This window comes from Homarus americanus, unplaced genomic scaffold, assembly GCF_018991925.1.
Source record: "Homarus americanus isolate GMGI-L3 unplaced genomic scaffold, GMGI_Hamer_2.0 scaffold25013, whole genome shotgun sequence".
In the NCBI taxonomy this organism is placed as follows: Eukaryota; Metazoa; Arthropoda; class Malacostraca; order Decapoda; family Nephropidae; genus Homarus; species Homarus americanus.
The window spans coordinates 7,372,327-7,391,464 of NW_024722158.1; the positions used below are offsets into that span (position 1 = coordinate 7,372,327).

Genomic DNA, 19,138 nt, shown 5'->3' on the forward strand with positions numbered 1-19,138 from the left:
AATTTATTTACCTACATAGACAGGTGTACAGGTGTATGTCGTAGGAGATACAGGTGTTAATTAGGTTCCTTCATCTTCACCTAGAGCCTCGGACGGAGATCCTAGGTGGAGGGGATGTCCACGTCAATACTAACAACAATTAACCTCACCTGCCTAGTGTTGTACCATCCCCGCTCACCTGATACCCTCACCTGCCTTCATCAAGGCAAGGTGAGTAACCATATGCACCTTGAAGTTCTTAATGAGTCTTTCTCACTGTTTCTCTCATTTGTCGAGAGAAAACCATTACTGAGAGACACTAACTCCATTATCTCATTCTATCTCCCCCACCAGACTAACACCCCACTCATCTCCCCCACTGAGAGACACTAACACCCCCACTATCTCCCCCACTGAGAGACACTAACACCCCCACTATCTCCCCCACTGAGAGACACTTAACACCCCCACAATCTCCCCCACTGAGAGACACTAACACCCCCACAATCTCCCCCACTGATAGACACTTAAATTCCCACAATCTCCCCACTGAGAGACACTTAACACCCCACAATCTCCCCCACTGAGAGACACTTAACACCCCCACAATCTCCCCCATCGTCAGGAGGTTCACTACAACTCAGCAAGAGGCGGGGTGAGTGTTCTGACGGAGGCCGGGGAGGTGACTCGCTCGGCCCTCCTCATCCAGCGGGCGACGAGGTTAGACGCTGGTAACTACACCTGTCAACCACGCGGTGCTGAACCTGCCACAACTACGGTACACGTCCTGCACGGTTAGTGTGTGTGTCTGTGTGTGTGTCTGTCTGTCTGTTTTACATGTATGCCTTCTGTCAGTGTTTGTTTGTCTGTATCAGTCTGTGTATTTGTCTGTCTGTCTGTATCTTTGACTTTATCTGTCTACTTACGTCTATATGTATCTATAAATGTTAACCTAACCTAACCTAACCTAACCTAACCTAACCTAACCTAACCTAACCTAATTTAACCTAACCTAACCTAATCCTAACCTAACTTAACCTAATCCTAACTCTAACCTAACCTAACCTAACCTAACCTAACCTAACCTAATTTTACACTTAGCTACAGAATACACTGACCCACTCACATACATACACACGTACATACATAGTTCACTGACATACATACACACGTACACACATAGTTCACTCACATACATACACACGTACATACATAGTTCACTGACATACATACACACGTACACACATAGTTCACTCACATACATACACACGTACATACATAGTTCACTGACATACATACACACGTACACACATAGTTCACTGACATACATACACACGTACACACATAGTTCACTGACCGCCCTACCATGACCCAGTTGGGGAAAGAGGTGGAGTGTTGGGAGGGGGGGAGATTGGGGAGAGTTGGGATTAGAGTGGGGATATTGGGGTAGAGTTGGGGATTAGAGAGTGTTGGGGAGGATTGGGGAGAGTTGGGGATTAGGGAGTGTTGGGGGAGATTGGGGAGAGTTGGGATTAGGAGAGTGTTGGGGGATAGAGAGTTGGAGATTAGGAGAGTGTTGGGGGAATATTGGGGAGAGTTGGGATTAGGAGTGTTTGGGAGGAGGATTGGGGAGGAGTTGGGATTAGGGAGTGTTGGGGGGAATATTGGGGAGAGTGGAGATTAGAGTGTTGGAGATTAGAGTTGGGGATTAGGAGTGTTGGGGGAGATTGGGGGAGAGTTGGATTAGGAGAGTGTTGGGGGTAGTGATGGTGATAACTGTTCTTCTGTACCTGTTCCATAACACCTGGCCTACCATAACACCTGGCCTACCATAACACCTGGCCTACCATAACACCTGGCCTACCATAACACCTGGCCTACCATAACACCTGGCTTACCATAACACCTGGCCTACCATAACACCTGGCCTACCATAACACCTGGCCTACCATAACACCTGGCTCACCATAACACCTGGCCTACCATATACTCTTTCTTTACCTGTATGTACACTCTTCATTATCACCACCACAACTACCACCATTAGCACCACCATTACCACAACTACCACCATCACCACTACCATTACCGCCACTACCACCACCATTATCACCACCATTACCACCACTACCACCACTACCACCACTACCACCACCATTATCACCACCATTACCACAACCACCATCACCACTACCATTACCACAACTACCACCATCACCACTACCATTACTACCACTATTACCACAACAAGCACCGTCACCACTACCTTATCTCCTACCAAACAGCCACTTCCATTAGACCAATTTTTACCCCAATCAACACCCTCCCTTCATCCCTTTAACCCCCCTATCCCCTTATCTCTTCCCCTACCTCACTTATACCTCCCTCATCCCCTCATCTATCTACCTCAGCTTCCTTAACAAATGACTGGCTCTCCCCTCCGTGGCCTCTTCTTTCCTGTGGCCTCTCCCGTGGCCTCTCCCGTTGACCTAATCCAGCCTGTTACTTGTTTTGATTCTGTTATTTTCCGCCCACTGACTTGTGCCATGGCCCTCCACCACCCCGGGCCATTCAGAGTGTGTTGGTGATGGGCCATTCAGAGTGTGTTGGTGATGGGCCATTCAGAGTGTGTTGGTGATGGGCCATTCAGAGTGTGTTGGTGATGGGCCATTCAGAGTGTGTTGGTGATGGGCCATTCAGAGTGTGTTGGTGATGGGCCATTCAGAGTGTGTTGTTGTGTTGGTGATAGGCCACTCAGAGGGCATTGTTATGTTCCAAGTGGTTCAATCAGAAAGCAATGTTGCATTCCTTGCCGGCCACTTAGTGAGCGTTGTTACCTTACCAGCCAGCCAATTAGAGAGCATTGTTACCGTACCAACGGACCACTAATGAGAACAGCTTCATGCTCCTATAGCGGACCACTCAGAGAGGATTATTACTACCTCAGCTAACTTCTGACACTACACCATAACACATTCACCCTTAACCACACGGGCCCCTCTGTGAGCATTGTTACTTACCCACCCGGCCCCTCAGTGAGCATTATTACCCACCAAGTCGGCCCCTCAATGAGTATTGTTACTTACCCAGTCGGCCCCTCAGTGAGCATTATTACCCACCAAGTCGGCCCCTCAGTGAGCATTATTACCCACCAAGTCGGCCCCTCAGTGAGTATTGTTACTTACCCAGTCGGCCCCTCAGTGAGCATTATTACCCACCAAGTCGGCCCCTCAGTGAGTATTGTTACTTACCCAGTCGGCCCCTCAGTGAGCATTATTACCCACCAATTCGGCCCCTCAGTGAGTATTGTTACTTACCCAGTCGGCCCCTCAGTGAGCATTATTACCCACCAAGTCGGCCCCTCAGTGAGTATTGTTACTTACCCACCCGGCCCCTCAGTGAGTATTGTAGCGATCACAACAAACCACTCAAGAAGCATTTTTTACGGCCTCTTAGAACGCGTAATCACTGGTCATGTTAAGATAGGAGGTACTTCCTGTCCTTAAGGATATTGCTGTTACGGCTGTGGGTTCGCTTGTTTCTTTTGCTGTTACTGCTGTTTTTTCCTGTCTTTTTTCTTTGCTGTTTTTGCTCTGTGTGTGTGAGCTGGCGTTAAAGTTTCCTATTTCTGATGTTATTATTGCTATTGATGCTGTTATTACCGGTATTAGTGCTATTATCACTGCTATTGGTGCTATTATTATTGATGTGCTTAAATCTAACGTAACCTAACTTAAACCAACCAAACCATCAGGTATATTATTGTCTTAAGTTGAAAAGGAATATTTATCGTATGGAAGTCTGAGGATGAGGATTGTAACAGGTGTGGTGTCCTACAGGTGAGCATCGGGCGGCCATGCAGGGTGGCGTGGGCGGCGGCGGCTTCCCTGCTAGTACCTGCCTGGTGGCTTGGGCGGTCTTGTGGTGTGTGTGGTGGGCGGGGATGTCCTTTAACCACCTATTAGGCTGCCTGGTGACATGGGCGATCTTGTGTTGGGCGGAAGTGAATATTAACCACCTAGTAAGCTGTCAGACGGCATTGGCAGTCATACCCCTTCGTCAGGTACTGTGGTGTGTGGTGGTATGGTGTGTGTGGTGGGTAGGTCTTCCCCTTCATCATCTAGCACCACTGAGACGCCACCTACCACCACCACCTTTATATCACCTAGAGAGGCGAGAACCACCTGTCAACCAGCTGCTGCCTTTAGCGCCCCTCCCTACCTAGACCATCAAGGTAAGACTTAACCTAATTACTATTTATTAATTACAGGTATGAAAATTTACCTTTAATATGACACTGAGATTCTACCTTAACTAATTACATTCACCTACATCAGTTAGGAGACGAAACGAACATACAGAATCATTGGAGAAGTTATATGCACTAATCTTACCTGTTGTTAAGTGAACGTGTCTAATTAAGGTGACAAATCTCGTCATATATTCTTAAATCTTGACTTACGAGGAAAAATTACCGTAAGAACATTTAGGAATTTAGCTGTAGGTGTTTATCAAGTGATGTGAGTTTCTTTAGTCCCTTCTCAAGAAACTTTTCCTTAATGTGAATAATGTGTTAAGTTTCCTCGTAAAGGGTTAACGAAGAGCTTCAGGTAGTGGAGGTGTGTAAACTCTCATTATTGTGATATTGCTCGTTACCTGTAGTGAGTTTTATTGAGACCTCGTTATCTCTCCTCAATAACGCTATCATTAGTTATCATTCCATTTTACCTGTATTAATTAACAATATTACCTTTATTAATTATGAAACTATTAAACTTGTATTAATTTGCAACTTAATATTACGTGTCCTAATCATAATACACCTGAACCTCTGCTAATATCAACACCTGCCTTAATTATCCACATTACACCTGTACTAATTGAAGGATATTTTCTCTTGAACTACAGATCACTAGGCCTCCTCAACCCCAGGGACCAATTAGAATTAAGTAAATAATGGATCTGGGTGATAATTCGTTCATATATAAGGTAAGGTTAAACAAAGAAAATCAGTTTGGTGGGATTCTCTTGTTATGAGAGGAGAGTTAAGATCATGCACACATACATACATGCATACATACATACATACATACATACATACATACATACATACATACATACATACATATAACAATAACACACACACACACACACACACATACATCCACAATTTGAATATAATATTGGCATATAAATAATTCCCATATTTATATTTGATCTTAATATAAATTCCAATGTATATAATAATTCCCCCTCGGAAAATATATAAATTAAACATATAAACATTTTAGCCTCAAATTAATATGAAAATTGAATAAATATCGATTAGAATTGACAGGAATTTAACTTAGAGGAAATAAATGACAACAAATTCTTCTAAAATCCTTGAATATGTAAATTTATAGCAGTTAGGATCGTGAAGTATTGGGGGAAGAAGCGATAGAAGATGGGAATTAGGAGGGAAGACTTAGCTATAAATAAGAGATGGGAGAGTTAGGTTTCTGGGTCCACCTGTGACTGTGTGAGAGAGAGAGAGAGAGAGAGAGAGAGAGAGAGAGAGAGAGAGAGAGATTAACACGACAAAAAATGTGTTCTGTAATTTTAACCCATTTTTTTTTATTTACAGTTTGAGAAGTTAACAACCCTACCAGTTAACCAGTCTCCCAGTTATCATCCAGTCTACCAACTACTAATCAGTCTACCTCTTAACAACCGGTTAGCAACAAATAAACAACCAATCGCCTACTAACCATTAACAACCAATCTACCACTTAACAAGCAGTCAGCTACCAGTTAACGAAACAGTTATCAATGATTTAGACTGTTAGTGAAAATCTAATGGGGGAAAATAGACTGTTAACTATTATATGCAGGTTACATACAGTCCACTCCCAGTCAATGTGATAGTAAGTGTATTTAGACTGTTAACAATCGACTGGCAGCTAAGGACCAGTCAGTTGCCATTACTCGGTTAATTGGGTGTAGTTTGACTGTCAGGTATCGTTTCACAGTCTAAAATAACTGTAAATTTCCATGATAGTTAGTAATAAGAAATTAACTGGAGATAAAGCAGTTTTAAACCAACATATGACCAATGACTGACCAGTCAGCAAACAGTCCACGACCAGTTAGTGACCAGTTAACAGTCAACAACCAATCAGTGACCAGTTAACAACCAAGAACCAATAAACTTTCAATTAACAGTCAAAAATTAATCAACCAACACTTAAAACAGTCAACAACCACCAAGTAGCCAGTGAACAACCAGTCTACAGTTAACAGTCAGAATTATCGTTTAAGTCTTTATTATTCCCCACCGCTAATGAGGGTATTATCCGTCTGTGTTTGTTTGAGTGTTAATGGGGGCAGTAATTGCGTTATATAATGAACTGTGTCCATTGTGGTAATTAATTATTGGTTGGCAGGTATACTAATAAGGTAATGATCCCCTTTCTCTGTATGTCTGTCTCTATCTCTTGTTGATTCTCTCTCTTTTCCACTTTTTCTCTATTCTGCATGACTCTCTCTCTCTCTCTCTCTCTCTCTCTCATCTATAATATTTGAGTCAGATGATCAGTACCGCGTCTGCAAATGACCCCCAAAGGTCAAAAGGTCAGAGGTCACGGTCATAATTAGGAGAGAGGAACCACCCGGTGTGAAGTGATACCTCGCTTGAGTGCATTTATTTTTTTTTTTATTTAAGCTAGTTATATTGTACTGCTAATTGCTATAGTGGTGATATAACTACCGAACTGTGTCATTGGTCTTAACTACCTAATTGTTGTTAATAGGAGATTTGATTGGCTGTTAAGAGTTAATTGGTCATTTAGTCTTGTATTGTGGTGTTAACGATCATATATCTACTATACGAGTAATAATTGGTTTGTTAGTGGTATATCATCAGTACATTACTACTACTACTAAATAATTGTCTTACAAATTGTACATGACCATAATATAGATATCTGTACAGCTTCTAGCAAAATTACTTGTACACTCTTGGAAAAATCTGGACCAATCACAGCGTCTACCACCTATGAACCAATCACAGTGCTCACACCACCTATGAACCAATCACGTCGATTACACAAACTCTAAACCAATCAGAGCGCTCACACAAACCGTAAACCAATCACATGACCCCACAAGTTGACGTCAGATATAGTCAATTTTGTTCAGTTAATTTTGGACGCGACTGTACACGTCCTCTGCTTACACCTGATATTGATATACAAGGCAGGTGTATATGTGTATGTCAGGTGTGTGTGTGTCAGGTGTGAGGTATTAAAGAGGTGGTGGTGCAACAGAGGAGGAAGAGGAGGAGGAGGTCCATGTATAGAATCTAATATGTAAATTTAGTACGATAATTATTTCTCGTGATCCTCGTGGTGGTTGGTAGATGGTGGTGGTGGATGGTAGTTGTGGTAGTAGTGGTTGTTGTAGCTCTGTATGGAAGTTGTGAGTGAGAATTGTGGTTGTGATACTGGTTGTAATGCTGGTAGGTAACAGATTCACTCCCCACCGCTACAACCACAATCATTAATTACAACTACCACCCCTACCAACACCATAACCACCATCCCTACCAACACTACCACCACCTCTAACTAAATTTTGTATAGTACTAGATTTATGGTGATTATACTGAACAGGTGTGTGGTAACTATACTGAACAGGTGTGTAATTATAGTAAACAGGTGTGTGTGTGTGTGTGTGGTGATTATACCGAACAGTTGTGTGGTAACTATACTGAACAGGTGTGTACTGATTAAAATGTTCAGGTGTGTAGTAACTGTACCGAGTCTTTGCAGGTTTGTTTCATGAAAATAAAACGATAATATTGAAGATTAGAAATAAAAACATTGTAAAAAAAAGTGTAAATACTATAGAGGATAAATATTGTAAAAATAAGTATTAATATAAAAAAGTTTCGTAAAAATTTTGTAAAAAAGGCGTTAAGAAAATTCATTAGTTATAAAATATTGAAAACACATTGAAATAATAATGGTTTTCAAAATGTTTATGTATATTAGACATTAACTGATTTACAGACGGAAACTAACAGTGATTTACAGATATATTAGAATAGTAAATATGTAAAAGACATTATAAACATTAATGTAAATATGGAAAACATTGATGAAAATGATAAATGTTGTGCAGTGGAGGATTCTGATATCAAACACAGGAACAAAAGAAAACATTATGGAAAACAGAAAAATAATGTAAATAAAATGAAAAATGTCTATGTAAAAATAAGGAAAAAGTACATGTAATACAAATAAAAATGTCTTTGTAAATTAGAAGCAAAAAAATACAAGAAACAAATTAAAAACATTATGTAAATAGCAAAAATAAAAAATTAAATAATAATAATTAAATGTAAAAAAAAAAAAAATCAATCATGTAAATATAAAAATTATGGATGTAAAAAATTAAAAAAAAAATTATTTATAGATTATATAAAAACTTGTATTCTATAATCATAATTTTTACTGTCGTTTTAAAATAAATTTATTGTGTGTTTGTCAGTCATTCTCATTCATAAAATATATGTAAATAAATTTTCTGGAAATAAATGTTTTGTTTTTACACAACTTGGCTTTAATTTAGCCGTTTGGGGTTAGACAACTCCTCCCAACACAGTAATGGACCTGACAACACCCTACCAACACTCCCACCAACGTGATCTTAGTGTTATCATCCAGTTGTAAATGTTGGTAATTAATGAACCAACTCGTTAAATGTAAACATGTATCAATGTGACATTTACGAGGCGTTCAGGTCGAGGTCTGTAACCCACCATGGAGTAGGGAGAGACAGGAAGAGACAGAGAGAAACTGACAGAAATAGTGAGATAGTGAGATACAGAGAGGCAGATAGAGAGAGACAGACAGGCACGGAAGGATAATGAGAGAGAGACAAAGGCGAGAGAGAGAGAGACAGAATGAGACAGGCTGACAGACAGACAAAGAATCAGACGAAAGAGCCGAAATAATCAGACAGACATATGAATAAACACCTAAAGACAAATAGACATACAAACAGACAGATAGATAGATAGATGGACAGATAGATGGCTATATGTAAACAAAACACTATATATTGCCTTAGTAGATATATGAAGAAAATACTCGAGCACCATTACACAGAAACAATGAAACTAATTAAAAAATATTGCTAGAAATAAATTTACTTGTACAAAATACTAAAACTTTTTTTGTGAGAAACGAAATGTAATTAAGTAACTAATTAGGATTATATAATGAAGACAAATTGATTGAAATGATACGGAAATAAGTATCGTGTATTAGAGAGTATATAGACGTAATTGCTTTGTGTAAGGTGTTTGTTTAGTTAATTGCACAGGTAAGAATAATTTGCACAGGTGTTGTGGCGAGGGGCTATTCCTGTTGACATGACACAGGCTGGCTTCACGTACCCCCCCAAGGCTTCACGAACCCTCCCAAGTCTTCACGTACTCCCCGAGACTTCACGAACCCTGTCCTTAAGGCATTAGCCGTCTCGAATTATAAACAGCGTACCATTGGGTATTCAAATGAGTTAGAACAGGTACTGTATATAAATGAGTTCTCAACAGGTGTGTCTGTCTCTCTGTCTGCCTGTCTCTCACCGTCTTGACATCGAGTTTTGTTATGCATCATCATCATCACCATCATCATCATCATCACCATCATCATCATCATCATCTTCTTCCTCTTCCTCCTCCTCCTCCTCCTCTTCCTCCTCTCTCAGCGAACGAGGCTTAAACCAAATATGACAAGACGCCTGAATTTGATTTCCGGTATTCTGCACGTTGTTAATTGTGTTATCTCCAAGACCTGTTGCCTAGGAGGACGAACGTGGAGACTGTGTTCTCCCGTAGTCTAGGAGGGGGCTACAGAATGATTTAGGAGGGCTACAGTGTGATTTAGGAACTACTGGGTGATTTAGGAGGCTACAAAGTGTCTGAGGGGGCTACAGGGAGGTCTACCTATAATTATTATCATTCATCAACTACCTATAACTATTATTCTTCAACTACCTATCACTCCTATCACTTTATTGTCCTATTTTTTTGTTAATTTATATCACACTATAATGGTCTTGAAATTATTGAATCGGTAAGGAATTATAGATCAAAGGATAGCTGTGTGTCTTAGCAGAGTGTAGTCAACCGTGTGTAGAATATTTCTCACTCTGTGTCTCTGTCTGTCTGTATGTCTCTCTCTCTCTCTCTCTCTGTCTCTCTGTCTATCTGTCCCTCACTGGATTTCCATGTACAAGATCCCACACGATTTGTTAACAATTGCAGGCGATGGATTGATTCCTGATGTGATTAAGTCAATGTCTGGTGTCTCGTTGTGTTGCCTGATTGTTCCTAGTGGAGAGACGAGCAGAGAGACGAGGAGAGACGAGGAGAGATTCACACACCAATCTCCGTCTCGTTTGAGGACTTCGTTTAAGTACCCTACCTCGTTCGCTATTGGCACCAAATCAGTTTACGGATCTCTAGCGAATACAAGGCTTTGGTTATTCGGTTAAATTTGTCGTATGTTAAGTAGTTTAATGGTGAAATGATGTTATATTTGATTTTAACCTGATTTAAATGTCGAGGTTAATTTCACCTTTAAATGGTATCTTGTCTCCTGTTGTGTCTTTGAGGATGACTCAATAAGGGTGAAAATGTAATACTGTGGAGACTATGATAACACCTTTACAGCAGGTGTTCATATGGGCGAGGTTATTCATCCAGTTTATCTTCTTGTTCCTTGATTATTTACAAGGATCAAGTGAAGATTAGTCACCCTAACACTGATATAACCTAACCTAACCTAACATGAGAGAGAGAGAGAGAGAGATAGAGAGAAAGACTCACCTACACCTGACAGCACTAATGAGACTCAGGTAACAACCAATATATCAAGAGAGAGTTAGATGATCAGTTCAACCATGACCGAATGTTAATAAATATAAATTAGAATTGATCGTTCATTAACTCAGAGATTATATATTGCTGGCAGTCCGAATTAAAAAAAAATTGAATGATAATGTATGATTTTTTTAACGAGCAAAGTTAATTCCTGGCATTAAAACTACAATGTGATTTTTTTGGAGGGGTTAAATTTGTAGGATTTTGTTAGTTTATGGGTAGGTTAGGTTAAGGATAATTTAGGTTAGGGTAGGGTGGGGTTAGTCAGGTCAAGTTAGGTCAGGTCAGGTTAAGTTAGGTTAGGTCATGGTCTTGGATTGTGTTTGAAATGTTTTTGTAGTTGTTGTATTTGTTGTAGTAATAGTAGCTTCTCCTTCAGCCCACTGACTTCCCTCCAATCTCCTCCTTCAATCTCCTCCTTCAACCTCCTTACCCCCTCCAACCCCCACCCACCCCCTTCAAACCCCCTCACCCCCCATTTCACCCCCCTCCTTGGCACCTCACGTTTCAGTTTGAGGTAGAGAAGGTGATCAAGTACAGTGCCACCCACTTACATTATTGTGTACAGAATGATTAATATTCAAAGCAGTGCCTCAGGTCTATGGGGACCCACTTAAACACATTATTCTACCCCGCACTGCAGTTGTCTTTGTTACGTGGGTCTTGTCTGTTTGTCTGTTATTTTATTATTTTTTGTATAGTATTTGTTTTTGCATTTTTCTATAGTTTTTTTTATTTAAACGTATTTATTTGTCATCACACCTTCAATGTGTCTCAGAGAATCCATAATTATTTCCTATACATCTTCTTCAATAAGTAATAATTATCCGTCTATACATTTGGCTGAGAAACATTAATTAATTATCGGTAAATATAAATCACTTACCTGTCGCCTTCCCTCACCTGCAGGTAAACACGGCCTCAAGGGCTCTCAACACAACAACAATGGCGGACTTGTTTCCATACACGATAATTTACTCTATATATCTAGCCAGTCTGGTCCACTATTAACGAGGAAGTATATAAAAGAATTATAATTGGTCGTTTATATGTCAATTTGTATTAAATAGCTTTGTGTCACCTCAGATACGGAGGGAAAGAACGTGGTGCGATTGGTCGAGGCGTTCAGATCAGTGATGTGATTAGTCAGTTTTACTCTCTAGGAATAATGACCTCATAATGTAAGCAAAACTACTCGGCTGGGTCGTTACCGCCTTATTGCACCTGGTCAGACACATTGTTGCTCTTATATGGGAAATAAAGGAAATATTATTCTATTTTTTTTGTTGATTAATATTAATAAAATAGCCAGACTATGAACATCATATGTAATGGCCACACCAATAACACATAATGGCCACACTACTAAAACATAATGGCCACACTACTAAAACATAACAGCTACACCACAAACATAACTAATGGCCACACTACTAACATATATAATGGCCACACCACTAACATATATAATGGCCACACCACTAACAAATATAATGGCCACACCACTAACATATATAATGGCCACACCACTAACATATATAATGGCCACACCACTAACATATATAATGGCCACACCACTAACATATATAATGGCCACACCACTAACATATATAATGGCCACACCACTAATATATATAATGGCCACACCACTAAAACATAATGGCCACAACATCACCAAACGACACTTGTACAGTTGAACACTCCTCTCAAAAATGAACCTGTGTCAGAGAGAGAGAGAGAGAGAGAGAGAGCGAGCCTTCAGACTACACAGAAAGCCCTTCTCATTTCATTCTTGTTCCTGTCCTTCAGTAAACCCCTAGAGACGAGAGTGACTGTCCTATTTATCTCATTCTTTGGGTAGCCGCTGGCCCACTGAGGGTGTCTTTTAACCACCTCATTATCTACATCATACCAGACTGTAGTGTTGTCCTCCTGTCGCCACATCCCGATAAAGAAGGAATTAATTTTGTACACGTGGTGATAGATGAGGGAGAAGGTGGTGTCCTGTGGAATCGCCAGACGGCCTCCCAATTCCTCACAGGCCGTCTTACAATTTTCCCAGTTGAATGATCGTGTCATGTGAATCAGATGGTTGTTTTCACCTGCCACGTAATAAGTGTTGAGGCTGAGAGGTGCTGGTATTAACGTGACTTCCTCCGTCAGGCCATTCAAGAGCTGACACTCATTACTGATGTTGTCCCACGTGTACACCCAACACTCGGGGAGGGAGAGGCACGTAGTAGCACACCTGTGGGAATTTTGGGAGTAATTATCTAGGACACACCTGGGCAGGAACACTACAGACAGGTAGGCTCAACAGTCACAGCTGCAACAGGTCAGGGCCAGCGAGGAATACACTGAAACACTGAAGGAAATAAAGTGTTGCTCTGGTGACGATCTCTTGTCAGTTCAGCGGAGCCGAGGTGAGCCACGAGCCTACAGTTGAACCCCAGTTGATATATAGATAATAACACTGAAGATTTGGTTAGGTTAGGTTAGGTTAGATTAGATTTCGGTGCATGAGACTCCGTACAGCAACATGTTAGTGCCGAGTCTGTGAGGAAAGTTGTGTTTTTATCTTTAACATTTCAGACAAGTTGGGACGCGTGTGGAATATTCTACCACCTGGGTGACACTTATCAGCGGCTGGCAGTGTTGTGAGTTTTCCCTCTGGCTGACATCTGGCCGGTCTAGGGTTCGAGCCCCGTGTGTGGGGATATCTCAGTGATTTATAATGCTTGGAACAAAAACAAAACAATGACTGTGTGTGTGTGTGTGTGTGTGTGTGTGTGTGTGTGTGTGTTCAGGGTATCATCATATAACGAAGGTACGTCAGGAAGACAGTAGTGGTATTGTTTAACAGGAGAACCAACTTACATCACCATGGAGGATCGCGGGTAGGAGGTGTAGATGCTGTTGATCATCTGCTCACCCCGGTAGAGGAGCTTGAAGGTGCGGGAGACATTGACAGCCCAGGACGTCCCCAGCAGGAGTCCCATCGTCATCACCACCCACCAGCGCCTCCTCTCTACCATCTTCATTGTTTACCTGAAGAGAGTGACGTGATGTGAGTGTCTCAGTAGAGCCTTAGGGCGTCCCCAGCAGATCATGCACCGCCTTCGTCAACAGCAAGACCCAGAGCACCTCGCCTCCTCCTTCTGGTTACCTGAGTACCGGGACGGTGGCCAGGTAGAGCGGCTAATATATACCCCCATAAACTGCAGGTCTTTTGTACTTTTCTCAGTCAATGATGTATTACTCCGCCCTGACACAAGAACACATGTCAACCAGTCATTAGTTGTCGTGTTGCCGGCACCTGAGACAATGTTTACCTGCCACTCAGGTAATTTAATGGTCATTATTAATATTTATAACTTTGGTATTCATAAAAGGTCGCAGATTAACACCAAGACTCTGTTCGTAAGCCATTAAGGCTGACATAAATATTTACTGAATAAATTAAATAATTATCTGGTGGCTGGGTGGGCACAGTACAGTACAGGGAAGTGGCAACTTATACCTGTATTGAGTTTATTCAGTAAATATTTATGTGTCAGGGCCGAGTAATACATCATTGACTGAGAAAAGAACACAAAAATATGTATGGTGGCAGAGTAATTTACTGCGACTGGTCGAGAAAATGTTAACTAGTATGATGACGTTAATATGCTATACAACATACAAAATACAACTGTGGTAGTTGAATGAGGGTGCGCCAAGTCCGTAGACTTGCTAGTGATAACCTCTACTTTTTCCTTGTGTGTAATGATTAAAAGAGGGAGCTAATGAGGACCCAGGATATATAAGAACACGACTCAAATATCCTGGTCACATATCCAACTGTTCCGTCAACACCTGGGTCCAGTCCCCTCCCCGTGTACAATAATAGTGAAGGTGAGTGAGAAGGCCGTGTCCCACCTGTTCCATGTCCCGGTACTCAGGTAACCAGAGGGTGAAAGAGAGGTGCTGGATCATGGTGTTGACTGAGGCGGTGACTGATCTGCTGAGGACGCCCAAAGGCTCTACTGAGATACTCACATCACGTCACTCTCTTTAGGTAAACAATGAAGATGGTAGAGAGGAGGCGCTTGTGGGTGGTGGTGACGATGGGACTCCTGCTGGGGACGTCTTCTGCTGACATTGTCTCCCGCACCTTCAAGCTCCTCTACCGGGGTGAACACCTCCTCCCGGTGGTCCTCCTCCATGGTGATGTAAGTTGGTTGAACACAAACGCCACCACTGGCTTCCTGACTTTCGTGGTGTTACCTTCTTTAAGTATAATTATGATGCCACCAACAGTACTTCCGGGGCACAAACACTCGACACATAGAGTCACTGGTTTTTTTTAAGCATTATAAAACACAGCGAGATATCCCCACACACGGGGCTCGAACCCTGGACCAGTCAGATGTCAGCCAGAGGGAAAACTCACAACACTGCCAGCCGCTGATAAGTGTCACCCAGGTGGTAGAATATTCCACACGCGTCCCAGCTTGTCTGAAATGTTGAAGAAAAAACTCAAACTTTCCTCACAGACTCGGCACTAACATGTTGCTGTACGGAGTCTCTTAATACACCTGACCCCCCCTTGTTCCCACAGGTGTGTCCTAGATAAATACTCCCTAACTCCCACAGGTGTGTTACTACGTGCCTCTCCCTCCCCGAGTGTTGGGTGTACACGTGGGACAACATCAGTAACGAGTGTCAGCTCTTGAATGGCCTGACGGAGGAAGTCACGTTAATACCAGCACCTCTCGGCCTCAACACCTATTACGTGGCAGGTGAAAACAACCATCTGATTCACATGAAAACAACAACAACTTACCTGGGCAGATTCTAAGACGGCCTGTGAGGAATTGGGAGGCCGTCTGGCGACCCTACATGACACCACCTCCTCCCTCCTCTATCGCCACGTCTACTAAATGAATTCCTTCTTTATCGGGATGTGGCGACAGGAGGACAACACTACAGTCTGGTATGATGTAGATAATGAGGTGGTTAAAAGACACCCTCAGTGGGCCAGAGGCTACCCAAAGAATGAGAATTGGAGAACCGTTATCCTCATCTATCGGGGCTTCTTGAGGGACATGAACAAGCTTAATCTCAGGACAGCTTTGTGTGAAGTTTGAAGAAGTCTCTGTCTGTCTGTCTGTCTGTCTCGACTTTTCCTGCTAGTGTAGTCATCATGAACCTAATGCTACCAACTCTCTCTCTCTCTCTCTCTCTCTCTCTCTCTCTCTCTCTCTCTCTCTCTCTCTCTCTCTCTCGTTCATTGACATATAAACGACCAATTATAATTCTCTTTTATATACTTCCTCGTTAATAGTGGACCAGACTGGCTAGATATATAGAGTAAATTATCGAGTATGAAAAAAAGTCCGCCATTGTTGTTGTGTTGAGAGCCCTTGAGGCCGTGTTTACCTGCAGGTGAGGGAAGGCGACAGGTAATTGATTTATATTTACCGATAATTAATTAATGTTTCTCAGCCAAATGTATAGACGGACATTAATACTTATTGAAGAAGATGTATAGGAAATAATTATGGATTCTCTGAGACACATTGAAGGTGTAACGTGTACAATAAAACCCATTTAGTTAGAGGAATAATTAATGTAATGATGTACTATAGGTAATACCCCTGACGATGTAGATATTGGCATTGGCGCAAAGACGACGATGATGACGACGAGGAGGACGACGATGATGATGATGATGACGAGGACGATGAAGATAATGACGAGAACGAAGAAGGTGAAGATGATGATGATGATGATGACGAAGACCAGATGAAGATGATGATGTAATGAGGACGATGAAGAAGACGACGACGAAGAAGGTGACGATGAAGGAGAAGACACTGGACCAAAACTCCTCACTAGTCAAAGTTGAGGGACGAGATGAGAGAGAGAAGTTGGAATTGATGGCTCAGATGGAGAGCTTACGAGACTTTTAACTGGTTAGGTTAGGTTAGGTTAGTTAGGTTAGGTTGGAATATAGGGTAATGTTTGTATTTCTCCTTCTCTTTGTGTGTGTGTGTGTGTGTGTGTGTGTGTGTGTGTGTGTGTGTGTGTGTGTGTGTGTGTGTGTGTGTGTGTGTGTGTGTGTGTGTGTGTGTGTGTGTGTGTGTGTGTGTGTGTGTGTGTGTGTGTGTGTGTGTGTGTGTGTGTGTGTGTGTGTGTGTGTGTGTGTGTGTGTGTGTGTGTGTGTGTGTGTGTGTCTGGTCTGGATCAACACTCCTTATGTATAATAATGAGCTGATTATGTAGTTATCTCAGCATAGTGAGAGACTGTAAAGAATGTAATTAGTGAGTGAGATTACCTTTATGGCTAATTACCCTAACTTTAATTATTTTCCTCTGATGATGGTGATTGAGTAGTTAAGCGAGATAGATAGATAGATATATAGATATATAGATAGATAAAATATAAAATACCAGAATACAAAACTTTACGTGTAAAAAAAATGACAAAATATTGAATATAATAATAAAAAAAAAATTAATCACTAGAGACAATTAAAATGAATACTAATAATAATAACAATAATTAAAAAAAATAAAAAATAGAAAAAATAAAAGAAAATTAAAGAAAATAGAGTTGTTGTGATAGTGAAATAATGTGGATCCTCTTGTGGTGTGATGGTCAGCTGTAGTAATGTGGATCCTCTTGTGGTGTGATGGTCGGCTGTGGATTTTCAGGCTGCTTCCTCCCAGCACTCATTTGTTCTCGAGGTAGGTCGTGCTCTCTGATTGGCTGGCTGTACATCTCGTCAATCAACTCCGTTTATTTGTGAATATTTGACGTGTAGCAACTATCCAACTGTGTCCTAAATCTCAAAAAAGACTTCAATCAGGAAATTAACATAAAAAAAAACACTGACATCGAAAGAAAAAACAAAATTCGAGCATAAACAAACTCGAGGTTATTCAAGACTCCTGGAATATGAACAGCGACACTTTTCACAGGTGAGTTAAATTCTATCCCGACAATTGCATATAAATCCTTCCGTTTAGTGTGTTTAGTGTGTGTGTGGTGTGTTTGGTGAGTGTGTGAGTGTGTAGTGTGTGTTTATTAGTGGTGTGTAGTGTGTGTTGTAGTGTGTGTTTGGTGAGTGTGTAGGGGTGTGTAGTGTGTTTTATTGAGTTATTGTGAGTGTTAGTATTGGTGTGTGTTTAGTGAGTGGTAGGAGTGTGTAGTGTGTGTTTGTGGAGTGTGTAGTGTGTGTGTAGTGTGTGTTTAGTGGTGTGTAGGGTGTGTAGTGTGTGTTGTTGGTGTGGGGTGTGTAGTGTGTGTTTAGTGAGTGTGTGGGGTGTGTGGTGTGTGTTTAGTGGTGTGTAGGGGTGTGTAGTGTGTGTTTAGTGAGTGTGTAGGTGTGTGGTGTGTGTTTAGTGCAGTGGTGTTGTTACGACCGTGTCGTATTTTCTTTCTATATATAACATGCTCCTATGTTCCATATTATTCCTGTAATGATGTGTTAAATTCTTCATATTTATATTCTAGTCCTGTGTTGTTAAGGTTTTAACTGTCATTATTTGTTCAATCATCTTATCTATTGTTTGTAACCAGCATTCTGTTCTCACTGCAACCACCATCGATAAACGACCCCATATATAGGACCCACCAACTGGCAGTTAGTTCAGTCCTCTTGTCATACAGTCACATCCTTTGAGTGTCATATATATAATTTCTTTGTGTTGTTCCTGTCGCCACCAATGTGGTATATCTATGTAGTACCTATTTATGTCTGTTTGTGTCCATCAGTATTTGCTTAGTTGTATTCAAGTAATTAGTGTTGTTTCCGTTAGTTAATTTCAGTGATAGTTTTATATGTTTACAGTGTTAACGTAATCCAATGTATTTTTATTCTTTTGATGTTTCGATGTTTTTCCTTGTGTCTTAAGTTTCGATGGTGAATCAATTTGTTGTGACAGCCTACGAGGCTCTTTTATGTGTTTTTAATCAATTAAATTCTTAAAGGTTTACTTTATTTATTTTATTATTTAATTTACTTCCTTTTTGTTTGGTTACGCCTAGAACCTGGATATTTAAGAACGTAACGATGTGTAGCAAGTGTGTAGGAGTGTGTGGTGTTTAGTTTTAATGGAGTGTTTAGTAGTGTGTAGGGTGTTTGTGTGTGTTTAGTGTGTAATGAGTGTTTAGTGAGTGTGTAGGGGTGTTTGGTGTGTGTTTAGTGGAGTGTTTAGTGAGTGTGTGAGGTGTTTGTG

The 19,138-nt window shown here is 41.1% G+C and overlaps 1 long non-coding RNA gene across 1 annotated transcript; it reads left to right on the top strand.

The window, feature by feature from the left end:
- Positions 1-87: 87 nt before the first annotated feature.
- LOC121862188 lies at positions 88-6,423 on the top strand. The gene is made up of 5 exons (XR_006088187.1): positions 88-210; positions 605-773; positions 3,819-4,213; positions 4,888-4,968; positions 5,606-6,423. It is a non-coding gene; the product is annotated as an uncharacterized LOC121862188 (long non-coding RNA).
- The last annotated feature ends 12,715 nt before the right edge of the window (positions 6,424-19,138 follow it).